The following is a 21,098-nucleotide window of genomic DNA, read 5'->3' on the forward strand; positions in this document are numbered from 1 at the left end:
CACACACAGTTAAACTGTACACTAACACAATTAAAATGTACACTCACACAGTTAAACTGTACACTAACACAATTAAAATGTACACTCACACAGTTAAACTGTACACTAACACAACTAAAATGTACACACACAGTTAAACTGTACACTAACACAATTAAAATGTACACACACAGTTAAACTGTACACTAACACAGACTGATGCACCTTCCAGGAGTGGTCTTGTCCTGAGTCAGACGGTCCCAACATGGTGAGCACAATACAAAGGGTCCTGCTTTCAGCAGTGTGTGGGTTACTATTACTCAGTAAGAAGTTTAACACCAGGTTAAAGTCCAACAGGTTTATTTGGTAGCAAAAGCCACACAAGCTTTCGAGGCTCTGAGCCCCTTCTTCAGGTGAGTGGGAATTCTGTTCACAAACAGAATTCTGTTCTGTTTGTGAACAGAATTCCCACTCACCTGAAGAAGGGGCTCAGAGCCTCGAAAGCTTGTGTGGCTTTTGCTACCAAATAAACCTGTTGGACTTTAACCTGGTGTTGTTAAACTTCTTACTGTGTTTACCCCAGTCCAACGCCGGCATCTCCACATCATTACTATTACTCCACATCACATTCCCTGCTACAAGCTCACACAGGGCCGAATTTTATACTCCTAGAGTGGGGAGTTGTGGGGGAACCTATATGATTCCCAGGTAGCCTTCCCACCTGCATTGAGCTGTCTGCAGTTTCACAGAGGTACCTCGTGGCTGGCCTGCCCTTGTCCCAGTTACATCCTGAAGTGGACAATACATGACAATTAGTGCGTTCCCCCCTGACCCTTTGAATGGTGGGGCAGGGAACATCACCATCTGAAAAATCTTGCCCTGGGATAGATAGAGGGGGAAGATGGAGCGTTAGCAATTCTGGACTCACTGACAAGCGATCCTTTAATATCAGTGCCCAGTCCATGAATAATGATCCTAACATGCTGGAGTCATTATTGGTGCTCTCTACCTGGGGATGGATCCACTGCTGGTCCCTGATGTCCTGGCCAATTTTCATCTCTCACTGAAAGAAAAATTCTGCTCAGCAATGTCATTGTTTGTGCAATGGAGTGCTGGAGTGCTGCAGTGTGGCCTTACGTTAAGCACTGAATTGGGATGCGTTGAGGTTACTCGATGAATGCTAATTATTTCAATCCTTGCTGAGATATGTCCCAATCAGAAAGGAAGCTTCCCTAGGCAGCAGGCTCGCTGGATACCGCCTGGGCCTTGTGGAGGGCACAGCATATCTAGCTTTAGTCTGAATGGGAAGGTTGTGCCTCAGGACTGCTATCTGATCTCGAATAATTCCAGGTCTATCAGCACTGTCCTCAGCTTTTATACAACAGATCCTGAATGGGTGCCTTCGGAATCATTTATTATTTCATCAGAAGCTACGTTGGATGAGTAACCGAGGCCTTGATTCCCTGTGCACCCACATACAAAACATACAGGAGGCCACCGCTTTTGCACACAGCAGGACATGACTGTCGACATGTAGCCTTCATATTCCTACCACCAATATCTAATAATAGAAGGAGCTCAGGGGTGGAAATTAGACTTGGTTCATTTTCAGGCCTTGACACTATAGAGGAAATAGGGTCTCTGAGACAGGACTCTAACTTCCAATACCCCACTCCAGTTTCATTTTCATTGTTGTTATGTTATGGTTATACTTGGAACCAGTTTACAGAGGGATATTTTTCAGAGCAACAACATTTCTTTTGACTGAATATTTCTAACCCTTTAAAATATTAATTAGCAGTAATTGACTGTTACTCAATACATTCCCCAGCTGCTCACGCCCTGGGTGCTATGGTTTCATTCAAAGTGCCTGGGAGGCTAAACACATCAAATATGCAAGTGGAACAATAGCTTGTCTTCCCACACCCTCACCTCTGAATCAATCCTTGACGCCTTCTTATTTTATATCTGCACGCTGTCTCTTGGCAACCCTAAGACAGAGTGTTAGTTTTCACCTGTCTGCCAGTGACAGCCAGGTCCACCTCTCCAGACTCCTCCACAGAATGTTTATTCAATTTCCTCCAATGAAATATTGCTAAAACTGAAGCAATTGTTTTCAGTCCCCACTTCAAATTCCATTCCTTCGCGACCAACTGCATCCCCGTCCCTGGCAACAGTCTGACATTAACCAGTCTGTTTGCAAACTTGGGGCCCGATTTTACCATTTTGATTCTAAGTGCTGAATCTGGGCGTGATTCCGATCCGACTTGTAAACCTGTTTTCAAGCACCCCCCCATAGGCACTGTGCCTGAAAATAAATCAGTGATTATGAATCACGCTGCACAAACTGGGCTTATTGTGCCCGAAATCCTGCAGCTCCGGTCGGAGTTTTCAACTGCATATGCGCAGTAAAAAAAAATTTGAAAAACGCTCTCCTGCTGGACAAAGTGGCCTGGGAGCGATGGCCCCCACAGACATTGCCCCACCCACAACTAGGGAGGTCAGACGTCCGGCTTTAGGCTGGACAGTCCGGCTTTTGAGCACTCTGTCCTCCGTCCGGCGCCACCTCAGGCCGGACGTTAATTTGTCCTTTTTTGGGTCTGACTAAAAAAGGGCAGACCCTCGGCTCTTTCCGGAGGATTTCCGAAGTCAGCTTCGTTCCGTGGAGTGCTCGAAGGCCGGTGATGCAACCTCCGCGCCTCTGAAGATGACGCAATGCTCGGTCGGAACGCAGCGTCCTCGGCTCATTCCGATCGGTGGCCGAAGATGAGTGGGGAATGCTCGGGTGGGTGGTGACGTTCTCGGCTGGGTGGAGGCGCTTGCTGAAGCTGACGCAATGGGCGAGTGTCCAATCGCTCGGTTGTTTCCGGAGGGATCCGAAGATGAGTCGGCGGGAGCTCGGATGGTGACGCGATGACATTCTGGTCTGAGCCGGCACGTTGCCGAGGATGACGCAGTTGGTGGGGGGGGATGGAATCGGTCGGAGCGGCTCTCCTGGAGATCTTCAGCTATTTCGGGCGGCTGGTCAAAGCTGACTCGGGGAGGGGGAGACTGCCGAAGGTGACGTGTTGGGGGTGGGTGGAATCGGTCGGAGCGACTCTCCTGGAGATTTTCGGCTATTTCCGGCGGGTGGCCAAAGCTGACTCGGGAGGGGGGGGGGGGCGGGAGATGCTGCCGAGGATGACGCAATGGTGCGCTCGGCTGTTTCTGTACGGTTTCCGATGATGACGCGACGCAGGGAGGCTGGCTGAGCGGATGTTGTTGTTGTTGTTGTTGGCGGGCGGCTGGGGCGGATGACCACATATGCAATGTCCTCCTTTTTGGAAATTTGGAAATGGTCACCCTACCCACAACATAACTGTCCCCCTTATCCCCCCACACTCCCCACTACCCAGACCGATTGCGACCCCCAGCCCCACCGATCGCCCACAGAGTGACAGCGGACCCCCTGCTCCCCCACCAGAGATCGATCTGGCCCACCTCCGTCCCTCCCCCCCCCACCAGAGAATGATCTGGCCCACCTCCCTCCTCCTCCCCCTCACATCAGATATCCATCTCACCCTCCTCCCCCCCCCCCCCCAACCCCCCCACCAGAGATCTATCTGGCCCACCTTCCTCCCCCCCCCCCCCCCCCCACAAGAGAATGATCTGGCCCACCTCCCTCATCCTCGCCCTCACACCAGATATCCATCTCACCCTCCTCCTCTGAACTTGCATCCTCAGAAGCTGGAATGCCCAAAACAGACCTTTGGCGAGCATGTCAGTTTCGGGCCGAATCTGGACAGGCGAACGCAGTGATAAAGGGGGAAATGCCAGTTAGGTTGGGCGTCCAGCTCATTAAGTCAATTTAAATGCATACAAATGAATTTAAATTGACGTTGCGCCCGTTTCGGGTGCTGTGCCGATGGTGGCCATTTTAGCCGCTTGGTAACGGGGGCGCAGGCGCGGAGGTGGGCGAGGATCACATTACTCGCCTCACGCCCGGCTTTACCAAGTTTTCACACTTAGAACATAGAACATAGAACAGTACAGCACAGAACAGGCTCTTCGGCCCACGATGTTGTGCCGAGCTTTATCTGAAACCAAGATCAAGCTATCCCACTCCCTATCATCCTGGTGTGCTCCATGTGCCTATCCAATAACTGCTTAAATGTTCCTCAAGTGTCTGACTCCACTATCACTGCAGGCAGTCCATTCCACACCCCAACCACTCTCTGCGTAAAGAACCTACCTCTGATATCCTTCCTATATCTCCCACCACGAACCCTATAGTTATGCCCCCTTGTAATAGCTCCATCCACCCGAGGAAATAGTCTTTGAACGTTCACTCTATCTATCCCCTTCATCATTTTATAAACCTCTATTAAGTCTCCCCTCAGCCTCCTCCGCTCCAGAGAGAACAGCCCTAGCTCCCGCAACCTTTCTTCATAAGACCTACCCTCCAAACCAGGCAGCATCCTGGTAAATCTCCTCTGCACTCTTTCCAGCGCTTCCACATCCTTCCTATAGTGAGGTGACCAGAACTGCACACAATACTCCAAATGTGGTCTCATCAAGGTCCTGTACAGTTGCAGCATAACCCCACGGCTCTTAAACTCCAACCCCCTGTTAATAAAAGCTAACACACTATAGGCCTTCTTCACAGCTCTATCCACTTGAGTGGCAACCTTTAGAGATCTGTGGATATGGACCCCAAGATCTCTCTGTTCCTCCACAGTCTTCAGAACCCTACCTTTGACCCTGTAATCCACATTTAAATTAGTCCTACCAAAATGAATCACCTCACATTTATCAGGGTTAAACTCCATTTGCCATTTTTCAGCCCAGCTTTGCATCCTATTTATGTCTCTTTGCAGCCTACAACAGCCCTCCACCTCATCCACTACTCCACCAATCTTGGTGTCATCAGCAAATTTACTGATCCACCCAAGCAAATTTACTGATCCACCCTGCAAAATTACTGATCCACCCTGCAAATTTACTGATCCACCCTGCAAAGTTACTGATCCACCTTGTTGGTAAAATCGAGCCCTTGGTGTCACATCTGATCCTGGGATGAGCTTCCAGCCTCGTATTCATGCTATCACTAAGACTGACTATTTCCATCTCCATAACATCTCCTGACTTCCCCCTGACTCAGCTCAGATCAAGTCAGGCAACACTGACCTACACAAGAAATCCAGGTATGACCTACGGAGATCCATCAAAGATGCCAAAAGACAGTGCCGGACCAAGCTAGAGTACCAGGATAGCCACACGGACTTCCGCTGACTATGGCAAAGTCTGTAAGACATAACAAGCTACGAGATGAAGGCGTGTAGAATCGCCGGCGCCAGTGCACCCCTCCCTGATGAGCTCAATGCATTCTATGCCAGTTTTGAGCAAGAGGTCAGCGAGAGCACGGCCTCTATCCCGAAAACCTCGGATGAGTCCAAAGATGTGCGGGTTAGGTTGATTGGCCATGCTAAATTGCCCCTTAGTGTCCTGAGATGTGTAGGTTAGAGGGATTAGCGGGTAAATATGTAGGAATATGGGGGTAGGGCCTGGGTGGGATTGTGGTCGGTGCAGACTCGATGGGCCGAATGGCCTCCTCCTGCACTGTAGGGTTTCTATGATTCTATGAACCTGTATCTGGAGTCACCAGCCTGTCAGAGCAGCCTTCTCGAAAGTCAATCCACGGAAAGTGACTGGCCCAGATGGGGTAACTGGACGAGCACTCAGGTCCTGCGCAGACTAGCTGGCGGGGGTATTCACAGACATCTATAACCTCTCTTTACTCCAATCTGAGGTCCCCACCTGCTTCAAGAAGATGACCATCATCCCAGTGCCAAAGAAAAGCCAAGCAGCGTGCCTTAATGACTATTGTCCTGTGGCTCTGACATCCATCATTATGAAGTGCTTCGAAAGGTTACTCACGGCATGAATCAATTCCAGCCTCCCGGACTGCCCTGGATCCACTACAGTTTGACTACTGCCGCAACAGGTCCACAGCAGACGCCATCTCCCTGGCCCTGCACTCAACCCCGGAACACCTAGATAACAAGGACACCTATGTCAGACTCCTATTTATTGACTACAACTCAGCCTTCAACACCATTATTCCTACAAGACACATCTCCAAACTCCATGGCCTGAGGCTCAGCTCCTCCCTCTGTGACTGGATCCTAGATTTCCTAACCCGAGGATAGGCAATAACAGCTCCTCCATGATCATCCTCAACAAGGCTGTGTCCTCAACCCCCTACTCTACTCCTTACACACCTGTGACTGTGTGGCCAAATTCCCCTCCAACTCAACTTTCAAGTTTGCTGATGACACAACCGTAATGGGTCGGATCGCAAACAATGACGAGACGGATTACGGGAAAGAAATAGAGAATCTGGTGAAGTGGTGCAATAATCACTCCCTCAATGTCAATAAAATGAAGGCGATAGTCATTGACTACAGGAAGCGTAAAGGAAAACATGCCCCTGTCTACATAAATGGGGGTGAAGTAGAAAGGGTCGAGAGCTTCAGGTTTTTAGGTGTCCAGATCACCAACAACCTGTCCTGGTTTCCCCAATGCCGACACTACAGTTAAGGAAGCCCACCAACGCCTCTACTTTCTCAGGAGGCGAAGGAAATTAGAACATAGAACATAGAACAGTACAGCACAGAACAGGCCCTTCGGCCCACGATGTTGTGCCGAGCTTTATCTGAAACCAAGATCAAGCTATCCCACTCCCTATCATCCTGGTGTGCTCCATGTGCCTATCCAATAACCGCTTAAATGTTCCTAAAGTGTCTGACTCCACTATCACTGCAGGCAGTACATTCCACACCCCAACCACTCTCTGCGTAAAGAACCTACCTCTGATATCCTTCCTGTATCTCCCACCATGAACCCTATAGGTATGCCCCCTTGTAATAGCTCCATCCACCCGAGGAAATAGTCTTTGAACGTTCACTCTATCTATCCCCTTCATCATTTTATAAACCTCTATTAAGTCTCCCCTCAGCCTCCTCCGCTCCAGAGAGAACAGCCCTAGCTCCCTCAACCTTTCCTCATAAGACCTATCCTCCAAACCAGGCAGCATCCTGGTAAATCTCCTCTGCACTCTTTCCAGTGCTTCCACATCCTCCTTATAGTGAGGTGACCAGAACTGCACACAATATTCCGAATGTGGCCTCACCAAGGTCCTGTACAGTTGCAGCATAACCCCACGGCTCTTAAACTCAAACCCCTTGTTAATAAAAGCTAACACACTATAGGCCTTCTTCACAGCTCAATCCACTTGAGTGGCAACCTTTAGAGATCTGTGAATATAGAACATAGAACATAGAACAGTACAGCACAGAACAGGCCCTTCGGCCCACGATGTTGTGCCGAGCTTTGTCTGAAACCCAGATCAAGCTATTTCCTCCCTATCATCCCAAATTACTCCATGTGCCTATCCATATGGACCCCAAGATCTCTCTGTTCCTCCACAGTCTTCAGAACCCTACCTTTGACCCTGTAATCCACATTTAAATTAGTCCTACCATAATGAATCACCTCACATTTATCAGGGTTAAACTCCATTTGCCATTTTTCAGCCCAGCTTTGCATCCTATCTATGTCTCTTTGCAGCCTACAACAGCCCTCCACCTCATCCACTACTCCACCAATCTTGGTGTCATCAGCAAATTTACTGATCCACCCTTCAGCCCCCTCCTCTAAGTCATTAATAAAAATCACAAAGAGCAGAGGATCAAGCACTGATCCCTGTGGCACTCCGCTAGCAACCTGTCTCCAATCCGAAAATTTTCCATCCACCACCACCCTCTGTCTTCGATCAGATAGCCAGTTACCTATCCAATCGGCCAACTTTCCCTCTATCCCACACCTCCTCACTTTCATCATAAGCCGACCATGGGGGACCTTATCAAACGCCTTACTAAAATCCATGTATATGACATCAACTGCCCTACCTTCATCAACACACTTAGTTACCTCCTCAAAAAATTCTATCAAATTTGTGAGGCACGACTTGCCCTTCATGAATCCGTGCTGACTATCCCGGATTAATCCGCATCTTTCTAAATGGTCGTAAATCCCATCCCTAAGGACCTTTTCCATCAATTTACCAACCACCGAAGTCAGACTAACCGGTCTATAATTACCAGGGTCATTTCTATTCCCTTTCTTAAACAGAGGAACAACATTCGCCATTCTCCAGTCCTCTGGCACCATCCCCGTGGACAGCGAGGACCCAAAGATCAAAGCCAAAGGCTCTGCAATCTCATCCCTTGCCTCCCAAAGAATCCTAGGATATATTTCATCAGGCCCAGGGGACTTATCGACCTTCAGTTTATTCAAAACTGCCAGTACATCCTCCCTCCGAACATCTATTTCCTCCAGCCTATTAGCCTGTAACACCTTCTCTTCCTCAAAAACATGGCCCCTCTCCTTGGTGAACACTGAAGAAAAGTATTCATTCATCACCTCGCCTATCTCTACTGACTCCATACACAAGTTCCCACTACTGTCCTTGACCGGCCCTAACCTCACCCTGGTCATTCTTTTATTCCTCACATGAGTAAAAATTTGGCATGTCTGCTACGACTCTCACCAACGTTTACAGATGCCGCATAGAAAGCATCCTTTCTGGTTGCATCACAGCTTGGTATGGTTCCTGCTCTGTCCAAGACCGCAAGAAACTACAAAGGGTCTTGTACGTAGCACAGTCCATTGCGCAAACCAACCTCCCATCCATTGACCCTGTCTACACTTTCCACTGCCTCGGCAAAGCAGCCAGCATAATTAAGGACTCCACAGACCCAGACATTCTCTCTTCCAACTTCTTCTGTCCGGGGAAGGATACAAAAGTCTGAGGCCACGTACCAACCGACTAAGAACAGCTTCTTCCCTACTGCCATCAGACTTTTGAATGGACCTACCTTGTATAAAGTTGATCTTTCTCTACACCCTAGCTATGACTGTAACACTACATTCTGCACTCTCCTTCTTCCTTCTCTATGAACAGTATGCTTTGTCTGTATAGTGCGCAAGAAATAATACTTTTCACTGCATTTTAATGCATGTGACAATAATAAATCACATCAATTCAACTCAAATCAAATCAAATCAGCTGCCACTGAAACCCTCATTCAGGCGTTTTGTTACCTCAGGATTTGACCATTCCAACACATGCCTGGCTGCGATCCCACATTCTATCCTCTGTAAACTCGAGTTGAACCAAACCTCTGCTCCATGTGTGGTAACTTGCAGTAAGTTCTGTTCATTATCACCCCTCTGCTCACTGTTTACATTGGTTCCCAATCCAGCAACTCTGATTTTAAAAATTTCATCGATCTTTTCAATCCCTTCATGGCCTCACACTTCTCCTCCAAATCTCCTCCAACTCCACAACCTTTGAGATATCTGCATCCCTCAAATTCTGGCCCCTTATTTTTTTCCCAAACATAATTCCTTGGTGGCTGTGCCTTCAATTGTTTAGATGGCAAGCTTTGGAATTCCCTCCCAACATCTGTCCACATTGCGCTGCTGTTGTTGTGGACTGCACTTGATCATCAAACCAATTTAGCTCATTGGCTCCTGTAGTTTTGTGGGGGGGAGGGGTCATCTCCCAAGGACCGCGTGATCAGTGAGGACCCTATGGAGCGCTCCGGTGGGAAGCTGGGTTGAGGAGGGATTGGCAGTTGGAGCCAGGGAGTCGAGTAGAGCGGTCACATTGTAATTCAGCCTGACCTTGGATATATATCAATCTTATTGCTGGCAATAAAGCCTTTGTTGATTCAAGCCACATTGAGTCACCCTCAATCTATGACACACGCAGCATGCTAACTTCTCTTTTTGTATTTTTATTCCAATTCAATCAAATCAAATCCAATTCAGAGTCTCAACAAGTTGAGACATTCCCGATCCAAGCTGACAAGACAGGGCTCTCTAACTTCTCTTTGACATGGGCAATTGTTTCAAGTAGAGAGGAATGAAAATATACCTGCTCAATCTGGTCACAGGCTGTAATTTTCTGACCACAGGTGATGAAGAAATATTGTCAGAGCAATGTTGTCTGTCCTCCTTTGTCATGGAACTGTTTGACAAGGAGCGCCAGAGTTAAGTAGTTAATGAAGTCATTAAAACTCCAAGATAGTGAAAAGTCCAGGAAGATATTTATAGCTGTATTTACACTACTGTATCCATCGCAGTAAGATTCCTCATTGAAAATTCTCCACCTATTTTTTTTCTTCCTTTAAGCCACTATGCCTCTTTGACCAGGGTGGGGGGTTCCTGCTGCCATTCTGCAGTTGGGATCGGTGGGGGAAGGAGGGAGGCTCAGCGATCGGGGTGGGCTGGGGTGATGAGGGGACAGCCATGGGGAATGGTCAGCCTGCTGGGGGTGGGGGTCAGCACTGTGGAGGGGGGGGGTTGTCAGGACTGCGGGGGAGGGGGTCGGGACTGCAAGGGGGGTGGCTGGAGATTGCGGCGGACTGGGAGTGGAGGGGTGGGGGGAATTGGGGCTGGGCCTCAGAATGTTTGGGGGACCAGTGATCATGCCGTGGGGAGAGGGGGGGGGGGTGCGGAGAAGCGTCGTTGCAGAGTTCGCGGGGCTGGCCAGCGATTGGGAGGCCGACAGTATGGGGCTACTGAGCATGCGTCAATCTCGGTCTGACAGATCGGCGCATGCAGCAATGGCCCGCTCAGCGCGGCGATTTCAGCCTCTCCAACGTGAATAGGTCCCGCCCCCTGAAAGTTAATGATATTCATGCTGGTGCCCTCTGCATTGTACAGAGTGTGAGAGATTCTAGTCTGAACTCCAACTGAAAAAAACAACGTGAATTACTCCAGTTTTCACACAAATTCAATCCTTAGAATTTTTGGGGGAGAATTCTACCCCCTGCGTCTTTGTGTCACACCTTGTTTTATAGTGCCCCAGCAAAGCACCTTGGGATGTTTAGTTTAGTTAAAGGTGCTATATAAAGATAAATTCTTGTTGTTGGAACACTCTTGATCCTCAGTCGCAAGTTCAAAGCTCACTCCAGAGACTTACACACAAACATTTAGACTGAGTTTCAGTATTGTTACTGAAGCAGCCTCTGACTGGGTGTTTATCAATGAGATCATAAAGCAAGGCTCTGTCTGCTCTCCCAGATGGATGGGAAAAATCCCATGACTATGTTTCGAAGAGGGGCGGGGGAGTTAGCCCTGGCGTCCAGGCCAATATTTATCCCTTAATCAATATGGCCTGGTCATTATCAGATTGCATGCTGGGTGGAAACTGACTGCTGTGTTTGAACAGTCACCACAATTCAAAAAAACACTTCATTGACTGGAAAGGACTTTGCAATTTTCTTCAATCATAACAGGTTCTGTGGAAATACAAACATTTCTCTCTTCGCTCTGCGAGGTCATAGTATCCATTGTATCCAACTAGAGTGATGAGCTATGATTAACATAGAGTCATAGAACAGCACGGAAACAGGCCCTTCGGCCCAGCCAGTTCATGCCAACTATGGTGTCCTCCCAGCTAGTCCCAATTGCCCACGTTTGTCCCATATCCCTCTAATCCTTTCCATTCATACTTATCCAAATACCTTTTAAATGTTGCTGTTGTACCTGCTTCAACCACTTTCTCTTTCCTTACACGTACCACCCTCTGCATGAAGAAATTGCCCCTCAGGTCCCTTTTAAATCTTTCCCCTCTCACTTTAAACCTGTGCCCTCTAGTTTTCAATTCCCCTTCCCTGGGAAAAAGACAATGGGCGGAAGTTTACGGCCTTGCTCGACCTGAAACCAGAAAATTCCTCCCGTGGTCAGCGGACCTTCCCATTGTCCGCCCCTCGCCCACTCCGATTCCCATGGGATGGTAGAATTCTGGTGTACGTGCGTTCATCCTATCTCTGCCCCTCATGATTTTATACACCTCAATAAGGTCAGCCCTCATTCTCCTACGTTCCAAGGAATAAAGTCCTAGCCTGGCCAATTGCTCCCTATAACTCAGGCCCACTATCCTGGCAACATCCTCATAAATCTTCTTTGCACTCCTTCCAGTTTACCAATGTCTTTCCTATAACAGGGTGACCAAAACTCTACACAATACAGTGTGGCGTCATCAACGATGAGGCTAACATAAGCATGTTACATTGTTTAACTGAATATCGAGCAGGATATGTATACTCCTGATTATAAATGATGTAATGTTGGGTGAGGGACTGCCTGCTGATATTAAAACCAAGAAAATATTGACTGCAGACTCTTGAAACTTTTTGCGGTATTATCTTAGAGAGTGAGACCGCTTTTAAAAAGCATCTGGTCATCTGCCTTTCTTGGGCTGTGTGGTGAACCATCGTTGGTTACCACTGTGGGGTTATTCCAATGTTACTGTTGGGTTAGGGTGTTGCCACTGTGGGGTTGTTATAATGTTGTTGTTGGGTTAGGGTGTTTACACTGTGGGATTAATATACCTGTGGTGGATGCTGTTATGGCACATCCCGGTCGGGCCCCGCCTCCTGGGGAGAGGTATAAGACCCTCTGCTCAGGCGGGACCCCTCCAGTCTGGATTGGTGTACTCGTGTTAGATAGTTCCATTGTTTGTCAATAAAAGCCTTCAATCGCTGAAGCCTTGTACCTCGTGCTTGATTGTCGCGCATCAATTTTATTGACAAACACAAAACTCTCGACAGTAAAGAGAGTATGGAGCAAATGCTGAAACCAGAGCGTCTGACGCTGGACCCACGTGCGGTCGGTGCCTCTAACACCTTCGACCACTGGCTGAAGTGTTTCGAGGACTATCTGGCGGCCTCTGCAGCAGTTACTACGGACGACGACAAACTCCAGGTCCTCCACGCGAGGGTAAGCGACACGGTCTATCTCGCGATTCGTGCGGCCACCACTTACCCGAGGGCCATCGAGCTCTTGAAAAAACGATACACGAGACCACCCAACGAGATTCACGCTCGTTACCTCCTCGCTACACGACGTCGGCAGTCGGGCGAAACCATGGAGGACTACGCCAATGAGCTCTTGCAGCTTGCCAGGGGCTGCGACTGCAAAGCTGTGTCGGCTGAGCAGTACATGTACGACCTCGCCCGAGATGCGTTTGTAGCAGGGGTAGGGTCCTCGTACATCCGGCTTAAGCTACTGGAGAAAGGGAACCTCAACCTGACCCAAGCGATGGAGATGGCTGAGATGCTGGAGGCAGCGTCGAAAAGCTTGGCTCTGTACCCCGAAGACCACGTGGAGACAACGTGGCAGGAGCAAGCACAAATCCCTCCTCGCCCCACGGGCTCGCGCTCCCATATCGACCCGACGACGGCGGCAGCTCCAGGCGGCCAGCGGTGCTATTTTTGCGGAGGAGCCAAGCATCCACGGCAACAGTGTCCAGCTAAAACAGTGATCTGCAGTCAGTGCGGTAAAAAGGGGCACTACGCGAAAGTCTGCAGATCGAAGCCCAAGAACGGCAGTGCAGCCTGTGACCCTCCAGAGCGGAGACAATCTCCTTCGGCGTCGCAGTATCCACGAGGTCCGACCACATGCGAATCCAGGACGACGCCATCGTGGCTGGCGGAGGAGGAAGATGACCACCAGGAGTCGCTACGCTTGGCGCCCTCACCCACGTGCGATTCATGGGGACGGCCATCGTGGTCGACGACGACCAGGAGCGACCAGCAGGGGTCCTCAGTATCAACCTCGGCTGCCTGCAGTGACGTCCAAGGGCCAACGGTGGCGTCGATCTCTCTGGACCAGACAAAGCATCACAGGCTTGACTGTTCGATGATGAACATCAAGGTAAATGGTCGTACTGTGTATTGTCTGTTTGACAGTGGGAGCACCGAGAGTTTTATTCACCCTGACACTGCAAAGAGGTGTGGACTCCGGGTTCTACCTGCCAAACAGACAATTTCTATGGCATCACGGTCCCGGTCTGTACCGATCCAAGGACGTTGTATGGTAACCCTAGAGGTGCAGGGCACAATTTACGAGCGATACAGGCTCCTTGTGTTACCGCGCCTTTGTGCGCCAATTCTCCTCGGACTAAACTTTATGGTCCACATGAAGAGTGTGATCCTACAGTACGGTGGGCCACTCCCTTTGCTGGCAGTAGGGAATCAGCCGCAGCCTCCAAATTGTCCAAAGCGCCCCGCATGCAATCTTTCCACACTAAAGATCACCACACCCTCTTTATTTAAGAATCTGGTACCAGGCTGCAAGCCCATCGCTACTAAAAGTAGGCGTTACAGCGCTGAAGACCGGATCTTCATTAGATCTGAGGTTCAGCGGCTCCTCAAAGAAGGGATCATACAGCCCAGTGCTAGTCCGTGGAGAGCGCAGGTCGTGGTGGTTAAAAGCGGGAACAAACCCCGGATGGTCATCGACTACAGTCAGACCATTAACCGTTATACGCAGCTGGATGCGTATCCTCTCCCGCGCATATCTGATATGGTCAATCAGATTGCGCAGTACCGGGTGTTCTCCACCATAGACCTTAAGTCCGCCTACCACCAACTCCCCATCCGCCCAGAGGACCGACAATATACGGCTTTTGAGGCGGATGGTCGTCTGTATCAGTTTCTTAGGGTTCCATTTGGTGTCACCAATGGGGTCTCGGTCTTCCAGCGTGCCATGGACCGAATGGTGGACCAGAACGGGTTGCGGGCTACCTTCCCATACCTGGATAACGTCACCATCTGCGGCCATGACCAGCAGGACCATGACACAAACCTCCGGAGCTTTCTGCGCACTGCGTCTCGCCTGAATCTGACCTATAACAGGGAGAAGTGTGTATTCCGTACGCGCAGGTTAGCTATCCTGGGATACGTGGTGGAAAACGGGGTCATCGGCCCTGACCCAGACCGTATGCGCCCCCTTACTGAACTTCCCTTGCCCGCTAGCGCAAAAGCACTGAGGAGATGCCTCGGCTTTTTTTCTTATTATGCGCAGTGGGTCCCCAACTACGCTGACAAAGCCCGTCCGCTCATCAAGTCCACGACTTTCCCACTCACGCCGGAGGCCCAATTGGCCTTCAAGGCTTTGAAAAGTGACATTGCGAAAGCCACGATGCACGCGGTGGATGAATCCATCCCTTTTCAGGTGGAAAGTGATGCATCGGATTTCGCCCTGGCCGCCACACTGAACCAGGCAGGCAGGCCCGTCGCGTTTTTTTCCCGCACCCTTCAAGGTCCCGAAATTCGGCATTCAGCGGTGGAGAAGGAGGCTCAGGCTATTGTGGAGGCCATCAGACACTGGCGCCATTACCTGGCGGAGAAGCGGTTCACCCTGATCACGGATCAACGATCTGTGGCGTTTATGTTCAGTAATACGCAGAGGGGCAAGATCAAGAATGATAAGATCTTGCGGTGGAGAATTGAGCTCTCCACCTATAATTACGATATTATGTATCGTCCAGGGAAACTCAATGAGCCCTCGGATGCCCTCTCGCGCGGAACATGCGCTATCATGCAGGAGGACCGCTTGAACGCCCTCCATAATGACCTGTGCCATCCTGGGGTCACTCGGCTCTACCACTTCATAAAAGCCCGTAACCTGCCCTACTCGGTGGAGGATGTCAGGTCTGTAACGAGAAGCTGTCGGATTTGCGCGGAATGCAAACCGCACTTTTATCGACCTGACCGGGCACAATTGGTCAAGGCCACTCGCCCCTTCGAGAGGCTGAGTGTGGATTTTAAGGGTCCCCTTCCCTCAACGGACCAGAATGTGTATTTTCTCAATATCATAGATGAATACTCCCGGTTCCCGTTTGTTGTCCCCTGTGCGGACACGTCGACTGCCACGGTGATTAAGGCATTCCGTGATCTTTTTACCATGTTCGGGTACCCCTGCTACATACATAGCGACAGGGGCTCGTCGTTCATGAGTAACGACTTGAGGCAATTCCTGCTCTCATACGGGATTGCCTCTAGTAGAACCACGAGCTACAACCCTAGGGGCAACGGACAGGTGGAGAGAGAGAATGCTACAGTCTGGAAGGCTGTCCTATTGGCGCTGAAGTCCAGGGGCCTTCCAGTCTCCCGTTGGCAGGAGGTCCTTCCAAATGCGCTTCATTCCATTCGCTCCCTCCTGTGTACGGCAACCAATGCTACTCCCCACGAGAGGATGTTCTCATTCCCTCGGAAGTCGTCCTCGGGGATCTCCTTACCAGCCTGGTTGACGTACCCAGGACCCGTCCTTCTGCGGCGACATGTGAGGGCCCGCAAGTCCGACCCCTTGGTCGAACCGGTCCAACTCCTCCACGCCAACCCTCAGTATGGCATATCCTGACGGGCGAGAGGACGCAGTCTTGATTTGAGACCTGGCGCCCGCAGGGGACGTAGCAACTCCTGTCGCTCCTGTACCCCCTGTCACGAACCCCCTTTCACTTCTTTCTTCCCCAGACGTGGCGCGGTCAGCACCGGGACCAGTGCATAACAGTTATACTCCCATGTACAGCTTGCCTGAGACTCGGAGATCGGCGCCACCACAGAAGGTACCAGGATCCCCTGCACCACCGCTTCACCAGGGTCAACCGGCCCGTGAGTCCTTGAGGGGACAGCCGGACGCTGTTTTGGAGAGAACGCCACCGCAAGCACCTGCTCCGGTGTCGCAACCGGTGTTGAGGAGATCACAGCGACGGTGCGGTCCTCCAGACCGTCTGGACTTGTAGATTTTGTATATATGTAATCTGTTTTCGCACCCCGCCGGCCTTTGTTTTCAAAGGAGGGGTGAATGTGGTGAACCATCGTTGGTTACCACTGTGGGGTTATTCCAATGTTACTGTTGGGTTAGGGTGTTGCCACTGTGGGGTTGTTATAATGTTGTTGTTGGGTTAGGGTGTTTACACTGTGGGATTAATATACCTGTGGTGGATGCTGTTATGGCACATCCCGGTCGGGCCCCGCCTCCTGGGGAGAGGTATAAGACCCTCTGCTCAGGCGGGACCCCTCCAGTCTGGATTGGTGTACTCGTGTTAGATAGTTCCATTGTTTGTCAATAAAAGCCTTCAATCGCTGAAGCCTTGTACCTCGTGCTTGATTGTCGCGCATCAGGCTGGTTTTCATTTTTTGTCTGATTACACCTCTGGTGAAGCACCCTATGTTAAAGATGCTACGTAAATTCAAGTTGTTATATGGTGCTGGCACTCTGAGGAACTGCAATGTGATAGCTTCTTGAAGATATGGAGAGTATAAGATGGTGACCTTGGAGGATATTGAGCCGGCAAATACATGCCTCACTGAAGAGGCCTCGAAATCTTCAGTCAGACTGAGCCGGTGTTTGAACTCTGGACTGCCTGTCCTCCTTCAGTAAGTAATGGACATTTTTTATTTGTTCCGTTGTCTGATTCATATGTGGGTGATTCTGGCGAGAGCTGCAATAAATGAGCCTTGTTACGGTCCCAGACCAGAACTCCAAGGTTATGAGGCCAAACTAGACTCCAACAATTTTTCTATTTTGGCATTAATGTGAGGAGAGGATATTTCTCCCCAGGAGTGATTTCACTGACAAAGTCGGTATCTTTTCCAGTAAAATTTTATTTAATAACACATTTAAATACAACTCTAATAAATGAAGCAGCTTAACAGTTGAATAATATTTAAAAATGAAAGGAAGCAACTTTACTTTTTGGCTTATGACTGTTCCAGTTCCAAATGAGCCCCATTCACGCATTAATCAAATCCATGTTTAAATAAATACAGTTAGCAAACCCAGGCATGCTTGCAAGAAATTGTGTTAACAGTCTTGAAGCTTTCAGAGAGAGATTTTGTGACAAGGGAGTAAGTTCTTTTTTTAAAGGTTATTTATTAGTCACAAGTAAGGCTTACACTAACATTGCAATGAAATTACTGTGAAATTCCCCTAGTCCCCACATTCTGGTGCCATTTTGGATCAATGACCTAACCAGCACGTCGTTCAGACTGTGGGAGGAAACCGGAGCACCTGGAGGAAACCCACGCAGACACGGGGAGAACGTGCAAACTCCACACAGACAGTGACCCAATCCGGGAATCGAACCCGGGTCCCTGGCGCTGTGAGGCAGCAGTGCTAATTGACTCAGAGGATTGTGCATCTTTGGAATTCCCAATCCAGGTGTTGTGGATCTTCCATCGTGGACAATGAATGGGGTTTTCAGCCCATTGGCCGATTAGCGGCCCCCCCCACTGAAGGTTTCCCAGTGGTGGGGAATGGATCCCATTGACAGTGGTGGGACCAGAAGATCCCACTGCTGGCCAATGGCGCGCTGCCTCCTGCCATGAGAAACACACTGCAGGGGGTCCGAAAATTCCACCGGATATTTAAAACTGGGTGCCATGCTCATAAGGATATTGCGTATTATGGGCTGTAAGATCATCCTTTGTGAAAGGGGTTACAAAACCTGTTAAATGCTGATTGGAATGTGAGCCTTTACAGTTTAGCTGTAAAGACTCACATTCCAATCATTATTCATGTAAATTAAGTTTGTATCGTTGTGCCCTGTTGTGATCAGAACTCCCACCCATCTGACGAAGGAACAGCCTGTTCCGAAAGCTAGTGGCTTTTGCTATCAAATAAACCTGTTGGACTTTAACCTGGTGTTGTTAGACTTCTTACTGAATTTAAACTAATACAGTATTCAATTCTGTGGGCAATATTTAGTTAAGCATGAATCCACATAAGGGCATTTCCCAGTTACCTGTGAAATTTAGACATCTCCTTGAGTAAGGGTGAACCAGCATTTGAGAAATATGAAACCTCCAGACTATCAGGTGTTAGATCAAACCGGAGATCAGGTGATGCCTGCTCTTGTCAGCTTGGATCTGCTATGTCTCTTTTGTGGAGTCATGATGTGGAGATGCCGGCGTTGGACTGGGGTAAGTAAACACAGTAAGAAGTTTAACAACACCAGGTTAAAGTCCAACAGGTTTATTTGGTAGCAAAAGCCACACAAGCTTTCGGAGCTCCAAGCCCCTTCTTCAGGTGAGTGGGAATTCTGTTCACAAACAGGGCATATAAAGACACAGACTCAATTTACATGAATAATGGTTGGAATGCGAATACTTACAGCTAATCAAGTCTTTAAGATACAAACAACATGAGCGGACAGAGCATCAAGACAGGCTAAAAAGATGTGTATTGTCTCCAGACAAGACAGCCAGTGAAACTCTGCAGGTCCAGGCAAGCTGTGGGGGTTACAAATAGTGTGACATGAACCCAATATCCCGGTTGAGGCCGTCCTCGTGTGTGCGGAACTTGGCTATCAGTTTCTGTTCAGCGACTCTGCGCCGTCGTGTGTCGTGAAGGCCGCCTTGGAGAACACTTACCCGAATATCAGAGGCCGAATGCCCGTGACCGCTGAAGTGCTCCCCAACAGGAAGAGAACAGTCTTGCCTGGTGATTAGCAGATTAATAGTTTTCCCGGTCCACTCTGAGCACTGGCTTTGTAATTCTGAGAAAGGAATAACCTAAAAAAGAATGAAATCTCTAAACGCTGGGTCTCCAAGACTCATACTGAATTAGGAAGACTATTTGAGCTCAGGTTGAGCCAGATATAAGAGTGAGTGCCCATTGTTACCTGTTAGTGTATCAGGATGTTCTGGGCCCCAGAGGGGTTAATGCTGCAGTCATGTGACTGAAACTAAAATGTCTGAAGCACCAGGAAACATCTGGCCAGCTGAACCATCATAACTGAGAGCAGCTGAAGCACTGCGCTTGTTCCTGTTTCCACGGTGACCCGAGAACAAACTGCTGGGCTATTCGTCTACAAGAGGCTTTGCAGCTTCAAGAGAATCCTTTGTTTCTAAGAGATCTTCGCTCCAACCAAAGTAATTCAACCATCAAAGACTGAGTTAGAAATTCCATCTTTATAATTATGACTTTAACTTTGGGCAGAATTCTTTGATCTTATTTACCCTGCCTCACTTCCAGCAGGGAGGGAGAATTTGGCCCTCAGCCAAAACTCCATTCACTGCAGCGGAACTGGAAATTTCCAGTTGCGGAGAGGTCGGAGAATTCCAGCATTCAACTGTCCCCAGCCTTGTGTGTTTGATTGTGTGAATGAGGCGGCTGATCGAGATGTTAAATTCAAACGTCCAGGGTTCGTGTGTGATAATAAGTAACTTCCTTCGTCCTTAAAAATCACCTGCAATCCCACCGGCTGCTGAGATTTATTGTAAAATAAAGAGAAATTACTCTTAGGGTAAGAAAACAGACTTTACACAGAAATATCCAGATTACAGGCTGGAAGGGGCTACACTGTCAGGGGAAGGAGGTGTAATAATTCTCATTGTTTTTTTTGAACAGGAACAACCGCAGGGGAAACAGCAGGAAAGTGATACCAAAGTCAAAGGTCAGACATGATCACCTTTGCAGAGCAGGCTCAACGAGCCACAGGTATACTCCTTGTGTTCTTCCGCCACCTACTGACAGTGCAGCACTCCTTCAGTATCGCACTGCACTGTCAGCCTAAACTGTGTACTCAATCCCTGGAGTGGGAATTGAACCCACGCCCTGTAACCCAGAGCACGGGAATGATCCCCTTGAGCCATAGTTCACAAGATAGCTGTAAGCTTGTGAATCACATCTTTCTTTCTCAGTGAAGGTCATTGTTTTGAAAACACCATCAGTGAGTCTCCCTTATTTCGAAGGGTAGGGCAGATTTCACTTAAGTTTTGTCCCATCTCTCTTCAGACAACCTGCCTCAGGTTTTCAGAGTTGTACAGGCTCCAAAATGACAGGCGGGACCTGGACCTCTGGGTTCTGCCCCTATTTCCGACAGATCCCATGTTTGCTGGTAGGGAAAAGGGGATGGCACACTTGACTTCTTACTGTGCTTACCCCGGTCCAACGTTGGCATCTCCACACTTAACTTGCTCATGAATTCAGTGCTGAATTCAAACAGACCCTATTTTTGCCTTCCCAAACTACAAACTTTGGATCCCCTAAAGAGATAATGATAGGTTATCCTGCAGTGTAGAAGTTAAAAATATTCAGAGTTGTTATAAATGTTCTTGAAGGTCGAATACAGTTGAACCGTGAAACTCTGAAATTCTTTAAATCCCCAGTCCTTTAAACGTTTGGCTGCCTATGTCAGTGAAAGTTGAAAGGAATCTATTCCAGCAGTTACAACAGCCATTTGTTGGTATTATACAAGGACCATCATTATTAAT

General features: G+C 48.9%; 1 protein-coding gene across 1 annotated transcript in view; it reads left to right on the forward strand.

Annotated features, from left to right (window-relative positions):
- LOC144511943 (sodium-coupled monocarboxylate transporter 1-like) overlaps positions 1–21,098 on the forward strand; it is a 673,058-nt gene that overhangs the window by 105,713 nt on the left and 546,247 nt on the right. The window lies entirely within an intron of this gene.

The sequence above is a fragment of the Mustelus asterias genome, chromosome 25 (assembly GCF_964213995.1).
Source record: "Mustelus asterias chromosome 25, sMusAst1.hap1.1, whole genome shotgun sequence".
In the NCBI taxonomy this organism is placed as follows: Eukaryota; Metazoa; Chordata; class Chondrichthyes; order Carcharhiniformes; family Triakidae; genus Mustelus; species Mustelus asterias.